The 19928-nt window shown below is 40.6% G+C and overlaps 1 long non-coding RNA gene across 3 annotated transcripts in view; it reads right to left on the bottom strand.

The window, feature by feature from the left end:
• LOC139705251 (uncharacterized) overlaps positions 1-19928 on the bottom strand; it is a 41264-nt gene that overhangs the window by 10096 nt on the left and 11240 nt on the right. For 2 of the 3 annotated variants that reach the window (XR_011707153.1, XR_011707152.1), the window contains exons 2-4: positions 8645-8701; positions 7833-7961; positions 6021-6495 (exon numbers count right to left, since the gene is read on the bottom strand). This is a non-coding gene — a long non-coding RNA (uncharacterized lncRNA). The remainder of the gene's footprint in view (positions 1-6020; positions 6496-7832; positions 7962-8644; positions 8702-19928) is intronic. The other variant, XR_011707154.1, reaches the window with a different exon arrangement.

Raw genomic sequence — 19928 nt, forward strand, 5'->3', positions numbered from 1 at the left:
TTTAGATCAATCACAACTCTATCACTGAAACATACACACAGGGCAGTCACAGTGATGCACACGCGTCGTTCCAGTGGCTCAGGAGGTTGAGGGAGGAGGATAGCAAATTGGAGGCCAGCCTCAGCAACTTAGCAAGGATATAAGAAACTCAGCAAGGCCCTGTCTCTAAAGAAAAATACAAGATGGGCTGGGATGTGGCTCAGTGGATAAGCCCCCCTGGGTTGAAGTCCTGATACTAATGTGTATGTGTGTGTGCATAGATACACATATATATGATTTAGATTTTCTAATGTCTTATAAAGGATGGAATACAGCTATGTCTGTGATATGTTATTTTTATGAAAGGAATTTTGGTGGCTACGAGCACTTCAGAGAAAGAAGCCAAGAGCCACATTCTGGTTGTGACCTCTCCCAGCCCCGCCTCCTGACAAACCTGCCCACCTAGCCTGTCCTGTAGACCAGGAGACAGGACAGAGGCTCTCTCCCCTCAGCAGGATGAGCTGGGGACACTCCTCAAGTAAGGTCTGTCTTAGCAGTGTCAACGCTGACCTGATGCTTGGGTGGCCAATGGTCACATGCAAAAATATCTGCATTTACACACAAGGGCAAGCCAGATACTCTCAAGAGACCTGAAATTCTGTCTGTAAGGACATGGAGCCCAGGGAAAGTGACACGGATTTCTGAAACAGCTCACATTGAGAGAGGCCACAGTGGGGAAGAGGAGTGACAGATTAGGTGGGCAGATCAGGAAAAGCCAAACATATGTGGAGTAATCAATGTCAAAGAGGGGGCCGGGCTGGGGCTCAGTGGCAGAGCGCTCGCCTTGCATGTGGGAGGCTCTGGGTTCATTCATCAGCACCACATAAAGTAAAGGCCTCTGTCCATCCACAACTACAAAAAATATTTTTAAAAAATATCAAAGAGAAATCTGAGCATTCACTTGCTATATCTGAAGGCAAAGGCCGGGGAGTCTTCCAAAGAGACATTACACCGTTGGGACATCTTTAATTACCTGCATCAGGGATGCAGTCACTCTAGATGTTGCACAGGTGTGCAGTTCCCAAAATCACGGCCATCCTCTGATGCATGATGTAATCAAAAGGACCTGTTCAGATCAGGGACCATAACGCAGTTGGTGAGGAGAGAAATGGAGAGTGGCTTGGAAGGAAGACACCCCTCAGCAGACCCCAGTGCAGGTTCGGGTGCTTCTGACCTTAGGGAGGGGCTATTAATATCAATAAAATATACTTCAGGGAAATAAATAGTATTTCATTTGGTCATTATTAGCTAACTCACTGTCACCATCATCCTCAGTCTCATCACCTGCTGTATACTAAGCCAAAAATGGACAACAGGTAGTGGAATGGATGTGACAGAACTTTCCTGAACATATGTGAATACACCACAGTGCATCTGAAATCCCAGTGGCTCAGGAGGCTGAGGCAGGAGGATCATGAGTTCAAAGCCAGTCTCCACAAAAGTGAGGCCCTGAGCAACTTGGTGAAACTCTGTCTCTAAATAAAATACAAAATAGGGCTGGGGACAGGGCTCAGGAGTTGTGTGCCCCTGAATTTCATCCCTGGTAAATGCCCCTGATTCCCCCTCAAATCTCACTGCTGTGTACGTCCACAGGACTAGGGTCCTAATTAGAATAAGATACATGCCATGCTTGGATGAAGATATCACAACAGAGTCTGCTGTCCTGTGTAACTAAAAAGGACCAGTAAAAAACATGCATGAGGTAGCACTTACCATAAGCCTAGAATCCTATTGGTGAATACAATGGGGATAGGTTTGCAAAATGAAATGAATGTGGGAGGTGAGACAGGTCCTGCTTAGTTCACGAGTGCGAGTGCATGGCTCCCTTTTGTCCAGTGAGGAGGTCCCCGGAACAGGGTAGAGGAGCAGGAGGCTTTGGGACTGTGGGCTCCGAGCTCTACCTTATGGTGCAAGTCAAGGAGGAAAACTAGGAAGAGAACTGGGGAGAAATGGTGGGTTCTTCAGCGAGGGCAGGGCCATCGCCAGGCAGATGTCAGGGCTGTGTGCAGAGCTGTTCTGGAATAAGGGAACCCCAGGGATAGGGGGAGCAAAACCCTGGAGAGGGCTTGGGTCCACGGATGGTGGCTATTGCTGATGAACTAGGGTAGGGGTAAAAATCGGGGTAGCTCCTTTTCAGGGATGTAAGGCTGCCAGGTTACCCTCTGCCCTTGGTGAGAATTTCTGTGTGTGTGTGTTCATACCAGGGATTGAACCCAGGGATGCTTAACCCCTGAGCCCCGTTCCCAGACCTTTTTGTATTTTATTTAGAGACAGGGTCTCGGTGAGTTGCTTAGAGCCTCACCAAGTTGATGAGGCTGGCCTCCAACTTGTGTTCCTCCTGCCTCACCCTCCTGAGCTGCTGGGATAACCAGCCTGCACCACCACACCAAGCTGAGATAGGGTTTTAAACAAACAGTGCTATTTCCTTCTAAAGAATCTGAGATCATATTTGCAATTTTTTGAGCTATAGAAGTCACATAACCATTCTGTTTGGGTTCTGAAGATGAGATAAAAAAAAAGCTGAGCATGTTTTTAAAATCTGAAACCGAGACTTATCACTTACCTGATGACCTGCATCAATAAGGTTTATTTTAAAAATCCTTAGATAACATAAATCCTTGGTAACATATGAGTACAAGTCAAGCAAAGTCTTTAAATTCAGAAAATAATAAGAAATTATTCCTTAGGGTTAAAAAGCAATGAATTATTTCTGAGTTATCAAATTTAAATATACCATCCAGGCAAGGTGGTGGTACACCCCTGTAATTCCAGTGGCTTGGGAGGCTGAAGCAGGAGGATCACGTGTTCAAAGCCAGCCTCAGCAACAGTGAGGCCCTAAACAGCTCAGTGAGATCCTGTCTCTAAATAAAATACAAAAAGGGCTGGGGATGGGGCTCAAGGGCTGAGGGCCCCTGAGTTCAATCCCTGGTACCCGCAATGTTCAAATTAAATATACTGAGAACAGACATTCTATTTGTATTCTAAAGAAAACAGTCCTCTGTGAATGCCTGTTACTGCAGGGTTGCTATCCTGGGGCCACCAAAGTCTGGCGGACCCAATTTGTCCCCTCCCAGTCACTTCATAGAAGCCCCCTCCCCACTCCTTGTGCATTCACAGGGCACAACAGCACTTACCCAGACAGACACAGGGGGGACTGTGTGACATGAGAAGAACCTACGTGGCTTTAAGTAAAGGACGTGTTTAGTTCATCTCTCTGCAGCCCTGCAATTTCAGGGCCCGCAGAAAGGTGACAAGAGGCCACTGAGGAGAAGTGAAGATGGAGTCCCTGGTGGCACATTCCAACCTGTGTCTCGGCTTCACTTTATGCTCTGCTGGGTTAGAGCCACCTGGGGAGATCAGTGACCAAATTTTCTCTGCATTCCCTGGAGATATATTCTATCTGGAGGAGTAATGACAACTGGCCAACCAGGTCCCACTGACCCAGTACCAATGTCCCTGATTTGGTCTTAGGATGAAATGGCGTGTGATGTCCCTACTGTGGAGGGGGAGATTCCTTGAACCTCCTGTGTGTTCGCAGTGGCTCTGAGGGTCCTCTCCCTGCAGTGCATGGGGGCACCCTCCTCCCGGGTCCCCGCCCCCTGAAGTAGTGTGAGTTTTGTGTCCAGGATTTGCAAATCCCAGCTAAGGTTTTCAAGATGTGATTGAAATTGAAAAGCTAATTTAAAAATCAACAGTTATAACCAGTGAACTCACTCACAGTAACAAAGCAATCCTAGAATTTGTATGAAAAATAAAAGACCCCCAATAGCCCAAACAGTTCTCAGCAGAAAGAGCAATGCAGACAGCCTCAAAACATGGGTCTTCAAACTGCACCACAGAGGAACCAAAATAGCATGTGACTGGCCTAGGAGCCGACAGGGACCAAAGTCCTAGAGTAGAAGACTTAGGGACAAATACAGTCCTCAGTGATTGACAAAGGTTCCCAAACCACAGCTTGGAGAAAAAGGACAGAAAACTAGACTTCACTGGCAACTGGTCCCCATCTGTCACTTTGCATTAAAGTCAACTCCAAGTGGATCAAAGACCCAGGAATGAGACCAGGACACTTTGAAAGCATAAGGTCAACATTCTATCATGTCGGTATGGGCAATGACTTCCCCAGGAAGACTTCTAACATTCAGAAAAAAAAAAAAAAATACCACGTCTTCATCAATGGGATGGCTCTCATTTAAAACCTTCTGGGCAGCTCAGGAAACCTACCAAAAGGAATAAAATCCTTTGCAAGTTAATCTTCCAACAGAAGGTCAAAATCCAGAATCCAAAGGTCCAGAAAAAAAATCCAACCCATCAATGGGGCCAATGGACTAATTGGACGTTTCTCAAAAAGAAGAAATTCAAACGGTCAGCAATACATGAAAAAATATTCACAAGTTTAGCAATCAGGAAAACGCAAGTCAAAACTACATTGAGATTTCATCTCGTTCCTGCTAGGAGGGATCAAGATTCTAAGTGAAAACAAATACCTGGCAAGGGTGCAGGGGGAATGAATTACCCACTGCTGATGGGATTTGAAATATGTACGACCATTACGGAAATCACTACGGAGGTTCCTCAAAAGCCTAGGAAAGGAGCAGCCATGTGACCAGCTCTACAACCCTTGGTATTTTCCAAAAGAATTAAAGTCAACCTACAGATTGGGAGCGGAGAGATCCCATTTCTGAATGGTAAAGTGATCTTCTCACACTGAATTCCAAGATGAAAGAGAGGACAAAACTAGGTATGTGAACCAAATGTAGAATGTCTACATAAGTTGCAAGAGGTTTATGGACGGTAAATCTCATAAGGTTCATGTATGTGATTGAGCTGCATATAATCAGCACAAAGTTACTCAAGTAAGTAAAGTAAGATTAACCTTTAATATGCTAATTCTCTATGTTTAGAGATAAGGGCACTTTAAAATATTGATCTGTTTTTATCTGTCAAGATAATTTCTTGTGTCAGTAAGGTTTTATTATTTAGGGATTAGGTTCTGTGCCCCTTTTAAAGTCTTTTCTTATTTTTATTTTTTTAAGTTAATTTTTAAGTTGTTGATGGACTTATTTATTTATTTATATGTGGTGCTAAGAATTGAACCTGGTGCCTCACACATGCAAGGCAAGTGCTCTATCACTAAGCCCCAGCCCTAAAGTCTTTTCAATAATTACTTCATAGGTGGTTAAATAAACAACTCTTATGTATACATCTGAGAATTGTGTCAGTCTTGTATAAATTTTGTTTGTTTGTTTTTTGGGGGCTGGGGATTGAACCCAGGGGCACTTGACCACTGAGCCCCCATCCCCAGCCCTATTTTTGTGTTTTATTAGAGACAGGGTCTCACTGAGTTGCTTAGCACCTCATTTTGCAGAAGCTGGATTTGAACTCGTGATCCTCCTGCCTCAGCCTCCCTAGCTGCTGGGATTATAGGTGTGGGCCACCTTGCCAGGCTCTAAGTTTTAATAGAAAACTTTAAATTTAGTTTCTTAAAAAATATTTTTTCAGGGCTGGGGTTGTGGCTCAGTGGTAGAGCACTTGCCTTGCATGATGCTTGATGCTCTGGGTTCGATCTTCAGCACCACATAAAAATAAACAAATAAATAAAGATCTTGTTTCTGTCTGCAACTGAAAAAAGTATATAAAATATTTTTTTCATCTTTTTATTTTCAACATACATTATTTGAGAAACATTTCTCCTGTAAAGATGGACATGTGTCCTTTACATCTTTTTACTTGACTTCCTGTGGGAGGCTGAGGCAGGAGGATTCTGAGTTCAAACACAGCCTCTGCAAAAGCGAGGTGGTAAGCAAGTCATTGAGACCCTGTCTCTAAATAAAATACAAAAATAGGGCTGGGGATGGGGCTCAGTGATTGAGACATTTACCTTGTTTGCATTCCTGGCCTAATTTTGTGAATTACAGTTTCAATAACAACTTAAATTTCAGCCATAATTATATAATGGTATTATTTTGATCTGCTTGATTTACCTGGTACTGTCTGGGCTCCCATTTGTTTCTGGTTATTGCTGCTCAGTGGGCTAAAGGCGTTTCCCAGCTTGGTAGTCCCAGGAGGTCCACATGTGTCCTTGGTCGACAGGCAGGAGGGGGCTTTCCTGGCTCAATCTCTTATTGTGGCTGAATTCACCCCTGCAGGTGCTGCCAACTGCCTGTTGTGTCTCTGCCGAAGGCAGAGTCTTGTGGTCTTCTGGAGAAAGAGGCTTCCATTTCCAGGTGCCTGCTGTAGACCCCCTATAGCTCACAGCTGCAGAAATCTCAGTCCATAGATGACTGACTCCATTCCTTGGGGCTTGAGGTGAGGCTGACCTTCTTGGTGGAAGAGTATGACAGAGAAAAGGACGTCTGGACGTGGTCACCAAGAGGCAGAGAGGAACAAGGATGGTGGAATGTGATGGACATCATTATCCAAAGTCCATGTACGAAGACACGAATTGGTGTGAACATACTGTGTATACAACCAGAGAGATGAGAATTTGTGCTGCATACATGTAATATGAATTGTGATGCATTCTACTGTCATTTATTATTAAATCAATCATAAAATTTTAAAAATATATAAAAAAAGAAATTTCTCCACACACACGCATACTCACAAAAAAGAGGCAGAGGGAGAATTTAAACTTAGTTAATAAACTTAATACGGGCATCTGTGTAATTGTGACCTGAATCATTACTGGATTCTCTGTATATAAGATATACTCATGGTGCTCAAGTGTACAAGCCTTTTAAAATGTGGAGCTTAGAACATTTGTACCAATTTGGAGTTCTCCAAAATGAAATTGTCTGTAGCGATCGTCACCTTCAGATTTATACAGAGAAAATCAATTTGGTTGGTATTATGTCATTTAATACGTTGTAATTGGATAAAGGTAATCTAAGTTAATTGCATGGAAATGGAACAAGACCCTCATTGTTATACAAAATTACATATAAGAGGTTGTGAGGGGAATGAGACAAGAAACAAGGAGAGAAATGAATTAGAGTAGATGGGGTAGAGAGAGAAGATGGCAGGGGAGGGGAGGGGGATAATAGAGGATAGGAAAAGTAGCAGAATACAACAGTCACTAATAAGGCATCATGTAAAAATGTGGATGTGTAACCGATGTGATTCTGCAATCTGTATTTGGGGTAAAAATGGGAGTTCATAACCCACTTGAATCTAATGTATGAAATATGATATGTCAAGAGCTTTGTAATGTTTTGAACAACCAATAATATATATATATATATATATATATATATATATATATATATATATATATATATATATATATATATATTTCTGTGTGTATAGACTGGCTAGAATGAAGCACACTTAAAATGTTCAAAACAGATTTTGTTGTTGTTGTTGTTGTTGTAAAGTTGACTGTGATCTCAAACAGGGATATAATACATCACTAAGTAAAGTTTGGGATAAAAAATATGCTTTTGGTGCAAGTTCTTATACAAACTGAATATGTTTTTGCTCATGTTTACTTCATTTTGTATTTTCTCTGTACAACTTTGTAACTGTCACCTCTTGGTGTTTGGAAGAAGCACTACTACTAATAAACCAACCTGAGTAAGGTTGAGACAATAAGCCATTACTACAGAACCGACAGACAGAATATAAAGCTGACTTCAGCACGAATAGTGACCCCACTTAAATAGAAGGGGTCACTGTAACATTATAGACATGGAGGTTACAAGAATACATAGAAATGCCTAATAAATAACACAGAAAGCTCTGTCTAAGTCACAAGTGTCTTCTTAGTCAACTTGAGACCTACAGGTGTGCCTCACCTCCTGCACAGGTGCACTTGATCTATTTTTTGGTTTGTTGGCTGGTTTAACCATGATGAGCTGCTGCCCTGACACCTGCTCTGGAGTTCACAATTCATATCCAGCCTGGTAGTGGGTTTTAGTCAAGACCTGCAAAGGAGACAAGCTTAAATGGAGATGGAAAGGCCCTCACCAGGTGCTCCTGATCACCACGAAGGCTACCCAAACTGCTCAGAAGGAAAGAACCCTTTACCATGGAAAGAACCTTTAACCACATTTTAACGTTAATATGGCTCGGGTGCCTGGCATTGAGAAAGGGTTCAAGAGCCAAAGTGAAAAGAAGACCAAAAGGCCTAAAAAGAAAAAATGCAGGGCTTATGTGAAATACATAGTGGGGGGGGGGGGGGCCATCATCAGAACACAAGATTCAGCCTTCACTGGGGTGTAAGGTCCAGTCATGGGCAGTTTAACAATAGCTTTTGATTTGCCCTCTGGATTTTCAAAATTAGCCAGTTGCATGAGTGGTTAGCCTGAGCTCCTCCTATCAGAGTGGGTGCAGTGCTGTGTTAGGGTGAACACAGGTGGGCTCTCTGCCCAAGAGCGCACAAGGCTGGCATGCAAGATTCTTTCCATTGGGTTCTGTGGCACACCCTTCTGCAGACGCCAAGTTCACCTTGCTGGCTACTTCCAAACATGTGCTTGATTCCTTAGGGCAGCCAAGGATTTCCAACACTTTGTGGAAGACATTTGTGGCTGTTTTTTCTTTAATGATCTCAACTGTCCCTAGGGTAAATACTGTCCAGGTCACACAAGATCCAGATGCAGACACTCACACTTTCTTTCTTCATAGATAGTGACAGTTTTGCCCACATCTTTGATGGTTTCACAGTCTGTTGAATTGAAGTTAGAATAAATTACTCAAAAGTCAGACACCACATTCCACCAATCCAAAGTCCATGTATGAAGACACGAATTGTAGTCTACATACATTATATACAACCAGAGATATGAGAAATTGTTCTGTATATGTGTAATAAGAATTGTAAAGCATTCTGCTGTCATTTATTTTTTAAAAAATCAATTAAAAGACAGACAGCATTGTAGTCTCAGCACTAATCTGACTCTTTGAGCAGAACACAGCACGGCAGAGCTGTGGATCCAGCTACTCAGGAGACTGAGGCAGGAGGATCACTTGAGCTCAGGAGTTCAAGACAAGCCTCTATAACACAGCAAGATTTCACCTCAAAAAACAAACAAACAAACAAACACAAAACTCCAATATGTGAATATCATCTAGTATACAGAATTTGTAGCTAATATTGAAGAAGGCAAAAAGAAATCCACCCAATGCCTTCTTCTTTGGTTAAAGTAGACATTTCAGGAGTCATTAGAAATAGCAGTCTCCTCCCGACTTTGGGACCCATGTCCTTGAGAGTCCCCACAGCATTCCCAGAAGTGCAGCTAGAATCTCCACATGCTACCCCAGAAGGAAGGTGATGGCTTGGGTCTCCTCCAGAGGTTGACCTTTTGGGGTTCAATCCAGCATCCTGAATTCTTTGGTTAATGCTCTATCACCATAGGTCAAAACACATGGCCACCTGGCATTCAGCTGCATTTCTAAGCTAGACAGATGCTGGATGGGGGTTGGCATTCCAATCTCCAGCTGTCTGTAGCAATTGCTGTGATACCTGTGTGCCACTTTAACATGATGTCACTGTTCTGTCAGAAATACCATTGGCTAAGTGCTATTGCCCAAGACCTGCGGCCTAACTGTCACTCAAATCATGATTTTCTCCACCTATTTCCTCTGCAATTCACTGACTTTATTTATCTGGGTCTTTGTTTCCTTATGTAATGAGGGGAAAATAACACTAATATCTTCAGAGCCTCACTATGGCTACTAAGAGTTAATATATACATGTAATGTATGTGCACAAAGAAGGTAGCTGTTACTCTAATTTTTCCCCGTGGCATGCTTCATACATTTGCAGATCATCTTCATGCAGGAACCAGGCTAATCTCTGAAGCCTTCCAATGAGGCTGAAAGAGGCCACTAGTTCGAGGTTGCAAGGCCCACAGAAAAAGAACTGGTATGTAACTGAGATCTGTTTTCCACCTGAGCTCTCTCCTGTACTCTGATTCCTGATTACCTACGCTCACTAAGGGCTTATCATTCAGAGGCAAATAAAATAATATTGAAAAAATAAATATATGAAAATGTGAATGAAAAGAAATACGAGGAGGAAAAAGGGACAATTGTGATTTGACAAACGTGTGGAGTTAACATTGAGGGAATTGGTGATCTTAATTGATGTTTGTTTCTCTAATGAAAGAAAGAATCAAAACACTAATTATATTCAGGCACACAGAGTTGTACTTATGCATATTTTTTCCCTTGCTATGATGAAGAAAAGTAGTTCTTCCAACATGAATTTTTCCAGCCAAGGGTGAGCACACTTTGTGTAATGTGGACAGTGAATGATATCTGCTTTTGTGATCCATAGTAAGGTTATGCATACTAAATCGGTGAATTAGTCTTTTTTAAAATTCTCATACCAGGGTTTGAATCCAGAACCACTTTACCACAGAACCCTTTCCCCATTCCTTTTTATATTTTATTTAGACACAGGGTCTCACTGAGTTGCTTTGGGCCTTGCTAAGTTGCTGAGGCTGGCCTCCAACTTGCAATCCTCCTGCCTCAGTCTCCCAAACACATTTGTGGAAATTCAGAAGTAAAGTGGGAGGTGAGAAAAGGAGGGGTTATCTGGCACTGTGTAAACATTTCCTCTCCTTCCCCAGTGTGGATTGGAAGAAATTGGATGAGGAGAAAGTGGATGAGGAGGAGGCTATCAGTGGAGCCCAACACCAGCTTGGGCTGCCAGAGCTGTGTGGAGAGACACAGGCTGCAGGGATGGGGGACATATCTGTTTTCTCGGGTGCAAGGTTAACACAGTCACACGTGTTGTGTAACCACTGGGATGCATGTTTTCATTTAGTGATGTGCATTACCTACAGAAAGGGAATATTTGGTTTTTGTTTCATCCAGATAAGTTCACCATGACTTCCCCACTAACATCTCCGTTCTACCTGATGTCCTGTTGAGGGGACACCATGGGAACTTTGGAAGCCAGGAAGGGGCAATTGCTACTCTAACCACTTGGTTTTAATAGTAAACAACTGCAGCCCCTGGTCCCTGCTCCAGCTTGAAACCCCTGGCACCGGATTTAGCCCTTCACTTTGGTGATTCATGAATATTGTTAGTTTTTTTTTTTTTTAATAAGAAATGATTATCTCAAGTAATTCACTTCAGGTTCTCATCTATTTCTCAGATGGAAGTGAGTTTAACGTACGGCTGTATCAGATCTATATTTTTTGATGTTTCCTAGAGCATGATGGGTTTACTTTTGTGAGGTGAAAACTGAGACAAAATATATCAGCATAAGACAATGCTATTTGATGTTTTGTAGGAATGTGAGGCTCAACTCCCTGTATAAGTCAATGATCTGCACAGAGAACATCATTTCATTCTGATTAATTGAAAAGTACTTCAGTGTGTATAACTTTCTCTCTCATTATCTCAGGTAGTACAACTAAATGCTGAAAAAATATTTTGAACTGATTTATGGAGACAAGAGAATGAAAGTCAAGAGTGTAAAATAAAATTATTTTCCTTGGTGAATATTAATATGAGCTAGTAAGATTATAGCAGAAGATAGCAAGACAACTTAGTAATATGAACTTTGAGATCTGATAGAGCCATACACTAAACTCACTGCATCTGAGAAATCAATGAGAACCTGAAATGAATTACTTGAGATAATCATTTCTAAGTCACCAAAGTAAAGGGCTAACTGTAGTAAGAAGAAAATTTCCCTTTGAAATCTAGAGAAAACAGTCCTCTGAGATGTTGAGTGTGGGTAGAGCTGAGGACATAAATCAGAACTACCAAAGAACCTAACATACAATTTGACTATTTTAATTATTCATCACAATCACAGAAGCCCACTCACAAACTGGTGCTACATCTTAGCAATAGAAAAGCACTTACCTAGGAAGGTAGCATGGGGAGTCAGGAGACCTGTGCTGATCCTGCACCGTTTTAAGGAAAGGAGGTCTTTAACTCACCTCTCTGTAGGCCTTTAATTTTAGCATCTGAAGAAGGTGACAAGATGCCACTTGGGAACGCAAAACTGTGGCTTCCCCAGTGGAACATGTCACTTACTTTTACTTTGGTCTCTGCTGGATAATAGAAACTGGGGGAGAGTCGAACTCAAAACTTTTCTCAAGTCCCTGGACACACTCATGTGAGGATCTCACAGCTCCCAGTAATGTGGACTATACCCATATTCTCATTTTTTAAAACCTTTGTTCAAATTAGCTCAATCCTATTCCACATATTGTAATGTCTCTCCTCTGGGGTGAGTGATTACTGAAAACTCCCATGCATTCCCAGTGGCTCTGAGGGTCCTCTCCCTAAAATGTGAGGCTGTCATCCCTGGTCCACTCTCATAATGACCATTTGGTTTGGGGTATTATGTCTCCTAAGGTTTCCAAACTCAGCTTCAGGTTTGCATTTCTGTTTCAGGTTAAGAAAGATATTAAAATATTAAAATATCCATTCTGGCCATGAAGACAAAATATATAATTTTGAAAATAAAGCTCACCATGCAGAGAAGATGTTATAAGATATGTGAGTAGAATTTACAATAAATATGAGATAACGTGAAAAGACCAAACTAAAGACTTATCAGGACAAATGAAGGCAGAGATTTAAACCAAAGGAATGCACAAGTTTTCAATGAAATAGTATCAGAAAATTTCCCAAACTTAACTAATTAAGTGCAAAATCAAATACAGGAGGCTTACAGGACCTCAAATATGCAAAATTAAAACAGACCCACACAAAGGCACATTATTATGAAAATGCCTACCATACAAAATAAGGATAGAATTTTAAAGGCTTTCAGAGAAAAATGAAGTGTCACATTTAGAGGGAAATCAATCTGGATCTCAGCCTGTTTTTCAACCAAGACCCTGAAAACTAGTATGTCTTGGAATAATATATGCTGAGCTCTGAAAAAAAGTGGATGCTAGCCAAGAGTACAATACCCAGCCAAATAAAATCTCAGAATTGACGCTGAAATTAAAACCTTTCATGACAAACATAAGTTAAAGAAATTTACAAGACTAGAAAGACTGCATTACAAAATATACTCAAAATATTTCTTAAAGGAGAAACGAAAAATGTAAGTGAGAAATAATCAAAGGGAAGGAAGGACAAACTAATTCAAATGAAAAGCCAAAAATAAAGTAAAATGACTGAAAATACAAATCATATCTCATTAAAAACTTTGAGTTCTCATAGGACTCAGCCAATTCCATGACACTTTCAAGGAAGAGTTAACACCAACACTCCTCAAATTATTCCAGGCAATAGAAGAGGAGGGAACCTTTTCAAACTCAGTCTATAAGCTGGTATCACCCTGATACCAAAACCAGACAAAGACACCTCAAGAAAAGAAACCTCAGACCAATATCCCTGATGAACTTAGATGCAAAAATTCTTAATAAAATTCTGGAAAACTGCATATAAAACCATTTAAAATATCTAGTGAACTAAGACCAAGAGGGATTCATCTAAAGATGCAAGTTTGGTTCAACGTAATGGAAATCAATAAATGTAATACATCACATTAATTGACTTAGAGACAAGAATCATATTATCTCAATAGATACACAAAAAAAAAACTTTGATAAAGTACAACAAGCATTCATGTTCAAAATTCTAGAAGAACCAGGGATATAAGGAACATATATTTTAAAATCTATATATGCTAAACCCAATGCCAACATCATCCTAAATGGAAAAATTGAAAGCGTATTCTCTTGAAATTCTGGTACAAGTAAAGGATGCCCTGTTTCACCATTTCTTATTCAACATCATCTTGAAACTCTCGCCAGAGCAGGTTGACAGAAGAAAGAAATTAAAGGGACATGAAGAGAAAAAGAACTCAAATTATCCTTATTTGCTGATGAAATGATTCTATATTAGAGAAACCAAAAATCTCCACTAGAAAACTTATAGAACTCACAAATGAATTTAGCAAAGTAGTGGAATGTAAAATCAACACCTATAATTCAATTGCATTCCTATGCATCAGTGATGAATTGCCTGAAAAAGAAATTAGGAAAACTATCCAATTCACAGTAGCCTCAAAAAATATTTGGGAATCAATCTAACAAAAGAGATAAAAGACTTCTAAAATGAAAACACAGAACCCTAAAGAATAAAATTGAAGAAGACCTTAAGAGATGGAAAGATCTTCCATGATCTTGGAGAGGCAGAATTAACATTGTCAAAATGGCCACACTACCACAAGTGCTACACAGATTGAATGCAGTTCCTATTAAAATCCCAGTATCATTTTCCATAGGAATAGAAATAATCAGTTATGACATTCATTTGGGATAAAAAACAAAATACAAGAGGCCCAGAATAGCCAAACCAATCCTTAGCAAGTAAAATGAAGCAGGAAACATCAGAACACCAGACCTTAAATTATACTACAGAGCTAGAGTATCAAAAACGGCATGGTGTATGTGCACCAAGCAGACAGGTAGACCAATAATAAGAACAGAAGACACAGAGACGAATCCCCAGAAATACAGTGACCTCATATTAGACAAAGGTGCTGAAAACACACATTGGAGAAATGATAACTTCTCAAAAAAATGGAGTGGGGAAAACTAGAAATCCACATGTAGCCACATGCAATTAAACCTCTGTCTCTCAACCTGCACAAAACCTAACTCTAAGTGGATCAAGAACTTAGGCATTAGACAAGAGACCCAGAGACCCAAATCTACCTCATGTTGGCTTAGGAACCAACTTCCTCAATAAATCTCCTGAAGCGCAAAAAAAGTTCAATCAAGAGTAAATCAATGGCATGAAACCAAACTCAAAAGCTTCTTTACAGCAAGGGAAATGATCAAGAATGGGGAGAGAGGGTTTACAGAATGGGAGAATATCTTGGCCACCCACATCTCAGTCAGAGCACTAATCTCCAGGATATAACTCAAAAAACTGAACACCACAAAACCAATAACCCAATCCATAAATGGGCAAAGAAAATGAGCAGACACTTCAAAGAGACAGAAATACCAATGGTAAACAAATATAGGAAAAAATGTTCAACATTTTTTGAGTTTTTTGTTTTTTCTAGCAATTAGAGAAATGCAAACTAAAACTCTACTGAGATTTCATCTCACACCAGTCAGAGTGGCAATCATGAAGAATACAAATAACAATAAGTGTCGGTGAGGATGTGGGGGAAAAGTTACACTCATCCGTGGCTGTGGAATTGCAAACTGGTGCAAATCTGGAAAGCAGTGTGGAGATTCCTCAGGAAACTGGGAATGGAACCACCATGTGTCCCAATTACCCCTCTCCTCAGCATACACCCAGAGGACTTAAAATCAGTGTACTATAGTGATGCAGGCACATCAATGTTCACACCAGCTCAACTCACAATCACTCATGTGGAACCAACACATGTGTCCTTCACCAATGAATGGGTGAAAAAAATGTGCTACATACACACCGTGGAATATTACTCAAACTAAGAGGAGTGACACGCATTGCCAGTCAGTGGATGGAAGGGGCGACTGTCATGCTAATGGGAGTTATTCAATTTCCCCAAACTAAAGGCCCAGTGCTTTCTCTAGTATGCGGATGATATCTCACAATAAGTGAGGGGTAGGAAAGAATGGAAGTACATTGGATTTTTCAAAGGGGAATGAAGGAAAGGGAGGGGCAATCTGAATATAGAAGACAGTAGAATGAATTGGACTTTACTTTCCTATGTGCATACGAATAAATGACTCACAAAAAATTTTTGTGAAATTCAAAAATAACTCTTATTTGTTAGGGGTAGTGTTTGATGTCAGTTCTTGGTTTGGCACCCCGTGTCACAGGCTGGCTCATGTACTGTCAAACTTCCTACATTCAAGTCCTAACTCTCAGACCTTGGTACTGAGGTAACATTGGAAGGCAGAACCTTTACCAATATAGTTATGGTACCTTCACACGAGTTCACATGGCTTTGTCCTAAAACGGTGTGACTCATGTCCTTATAAGAAGAGATTTGCACACAGACAACGCTCAGAGGGGAGACCAGAAAAGGACACAACCCCAGGTGGCCATCTGCAAGTCAAGAAGAGAGGTCACAGGAGAAAGCAAATCTAAGGACACATTCATCTTGGATTTCAGACCTTTTGAGCACTCAGTTCTGTGGTATTCTAATCTGATAGCTCTAGCAAACCAGTACACACAGTGATGCTAAATTTGTAAAATGGAGAATGGATTTCTCCTTCCCAGAGGGAGGATATTTAGGAAATTCCTCTGATGTTTTGGTAAATTTTATGTAAATATAAAATTATTCCTAAATAACCCTTTTATATTAAATACCTGAATGAAACCAGGTATGGTGGTGCATAACAGTTATTCCAGCAGTTTGGGAGGCTGAGGCAGGAGGCTTGCAAGTTGGAGGCCTGCAAGTTGGAGGCCAGCCTCAGCAACTTCGTGAGGCCGTAGGCAACTCAGTGAGGCCCTGTCTCTAAATAAAAATGGAAAGGGCTGGGGACGGGGCTCAGTGGTTAAGTGCCCCTGGGTTCCATACTGATACCAAAAATAAAACAACAGAAAACCAACCAACTAACAACTGGAATGAACACCCTGCAGCCAAAATCCAGGAACATAATCAAGAAAAAATAATTCGAGAATGATATTTTCAGAAAAAATACACTGAAGCAGTTGTCAAGGAAAGGGTGCATCTAGAAAGTTTTTTTTTAAAAGGTGTTAAAAATGACAAAGTGAGAGGAGTTTCACTAAATGGATCATGCACAATTACATGGACTTTAAGAAAATCTTCCAGAACTTTGTGGACCATTCAGGGGCTGTTACATATGTGTAAGAGATATAAGGTTAGGGAAGTCAGAAAATAAAACCCAAATAAGCAAACAAACAAACCAAAAAACTAAATAAATAACAGCCAAAACATTTCCAAATGTAATTGCAGCTGTAAATCCATAGATCAAAAAAACTCCATAAATCCAAAAAGCATGAACAAGAAGAAAATCCATTAAGACACACAATAGTGACATGGCTGGAAAGGAATCAGGACAGAAAACCCACAGGAGCAGGCTGCGGGTTGAAGAGCTATTCCTTCTCAAAGTGTAAGAACTGGAGGCCAAGCCATGGGGGTATCCTCTGGCTGTTCCCAGAATGGAAATCATTGATTTCAGCAGACGTGGAGCCCAGTTTTGACAGAAATCCTGTTCTTCTGGTGAGATCATCTGAAACCATACAAATTCTATGTTTCTGACACCAGATCTGCCATCACTATTGGGTACTTTTCAGATGAAAATGGGCAGAAACACACACACACACACAAAATGTAAATTCAGAAATTTCACTACTGTTGTGGTTTGGATGGGAGGGATCCCACAAAAGCTCATGTGGGACCAAAGCAAGAAGGTTGACCAGGAAATGCCTAAAGTGAGGCTGGACATCATGGCAGAAACATTGTCAGGACATTGTCACCATGAAGCAGAGATGGGGGAGACACACACACACACACACACACACACACAGATGTAGAGATCCTCACTTCGACATTTAGACCCTACGAAGGCCACCCTTAGTGCCCAGCTCCTCTAGCCACACACCACCTGCCAACAGCTCTGCCCACTTAATCCCTGTCAGTACTTTAATCCACTGGTTGGGTTAAGGCTGTATGAAACCCTATCATTTCACCTATAAACCTTTTGTATTGTGTCACTCATAAGCTTTTTGGGGACAGAGCACATCTAAACCATGACAGCACTTTTGCTACAATGTGTCATCTGTTTTGTCTTTGAATTTGTGGAAATTTTAGTTGATGTGTCTCATAAGGGTTTGAAAAAATTTAGGCCATTATTTTGTGTAAATAACCCCCCTCCCCACTTTTTTTTTTTTTTCATTTCAGGTTTCTTTTAATGGATCAAGGACCTGGGAATAAAACCAGAGACCCTGAATCTAATAAAAGAAAAAGTAGGCCCTAATCTCTATCATGTGGGATCAGGCCTCAACTTCCTTAATAAGACTCCTATAGCACAAGAATTAAAATCAAGAATGAGTAAATGGGATGGAATCAAACTTAAAAGTTTCTTCTCAGCAAAAGAAACAATCTGTGAGGTAAATAGAGAACCTACATCTTGGGAGTAAATCTTTACCCCTCACACATCAGACAGAGCATTAATCTCTAGGGCATATAAGGAACTCAAAAAGCTAAGCACCAAAACACCAAATAACCCAATGAACAAATCGGCCAAAGATCTGAACAGACACTTCTCAGAAGAGGATATACAATCAATCAACAAACACGAAAAAAATGTTCATCATCTCTAGCAATTAGAGAAATGCAAATCAAAACTACTCTAAGATATCATCTCACTCCAATCAGAATGGCAGCTATTATGAAGACACACAACAATAAGTGTTGGCCAGGATGTGGGGGGAAAAGTATACTCATACATTGCTGGTGGGACTGCAAGTTGCTGCAGCCAATATGGAAAGCAGTATGGAGATTCCTTGGAAATCTGGGAATGGAACCACCATTTGACCCAGCTATCCCACTCCTTGGTCCATACTCAAATGACTTAAAAACAGCATACTACAGGCACACAACCACATCAATGTGTATAGCAGCACAATTCACAATAGCTAAATTGAGGAATCAATTTATCCATTGGATGAATGGATAAAAAATGTGGCATATATAAAAAATGGCATACTACTCAGCAATAAAAGAGAATAAAATCATGACATTTACAGGTAAATGGATGAATTTAGAGAAGATAATGCTAAGTGAAGTTAGCTAATCCCCCAAACACCAAATGCCAAATGTTTCCTCTGATACAAAGAGGCTGATTCATAGAGGGGTAGGGACGGGGAACATGGGAGGAATAGATGAATTATAGATAGGGCAGAGGGGTGGGAGGGAAGGGACAGACAGAAGGTTAGCAAGGATGGTGGAATGTGATGGGCATCATTATCCAAAGTACATGTATGAGGACACAATTTGGTGTGAATATACTTTGTATACAACCAGAGATATGAAAAACTGTGTTCTATATGTGTACTAAGAATTATAGTTCATTCTGCTGTCATATATAAATAAAAAATAATAAATATTCATGTTTTTAATTATAGTTGGACACCATACCTTTATTTTATTTATTTTTATGAGGTCTGAGGATCAAACCCAAGGCCATGAACATGCTAGGTGACCGCTCTAGCTCTGAGCCAAAACCCCAGCCCTCATTTCAGCTTTCTAAATATCCATAGGTTAGAAAGCTTTCATATAATATACTTCAGATCACTGGATGTTCTAAATCTTATATATATATATATTTAGATGCTGGGGATTGAACTCAGGGCCTGGTCATGCTAAGCCCAGACTTTACCACCAACCTACATCCACAGTCCTAAAAATTTAATTTGAATTTCTTATTCTGACTATGGACACATAGTAACCTGTTTTGCAGTTCCCAGAAGCTTTCTTCTACAGTTTCCAATCTATCCAGTCTAGTAAATGTGAATTCTTTTTTGTACCAGGTATTGAACTCTGGGGCACTCGACCCCTGAGCCCCATCCCCAGCCCTGTATTGTATTTTATTTAGAGACAGGGTCTCACTGAGTTGCTTAGGGCCTTGCTGTTGCTGAGGCTGGCTTTGAACTTACGATCCTCCTGCCTCTGCCTCCCGAGGTGCTGGGGTAACATGCTTGCGCCATGGTGCCCAGGTAAATGTGAAATTGCACATTGGAGATACTATATTTTTAGTTTGTTGCAGTTTCATTTTATACATTTAATTTTCCATTTTTCTCAGGACATAACTAATCTTTTAATATATTGTACCAGGATGAACTATTATTACATTGATTACAGGTCTTTTTATAGCAGAGCATTATCATCTAATTCCAATACCTGGAACATCACAATGTATACTTAAAATTCTTGTGTTTATTTTAGGTTTGTAGGTCATGGGCTTCCATTTTTTTTCCAGGTCTCATAGATT

The sequence above is a fragment of the Marmota flaviventris genome, chromosome 3, assembly GCF_047511675.1.
Source record: "Marmota flaviventris isolate mMarFla1 chromosome 3, mMarFla1.hap1, whole genome shotgun sequence".
In the NCBI taxonomy this organism is placed as follows: Eukaryota; Metazoa; Chordata; class Mammalia; order Rodentia; family Sciuridae; genus Marmota; species Marmota flaviventris.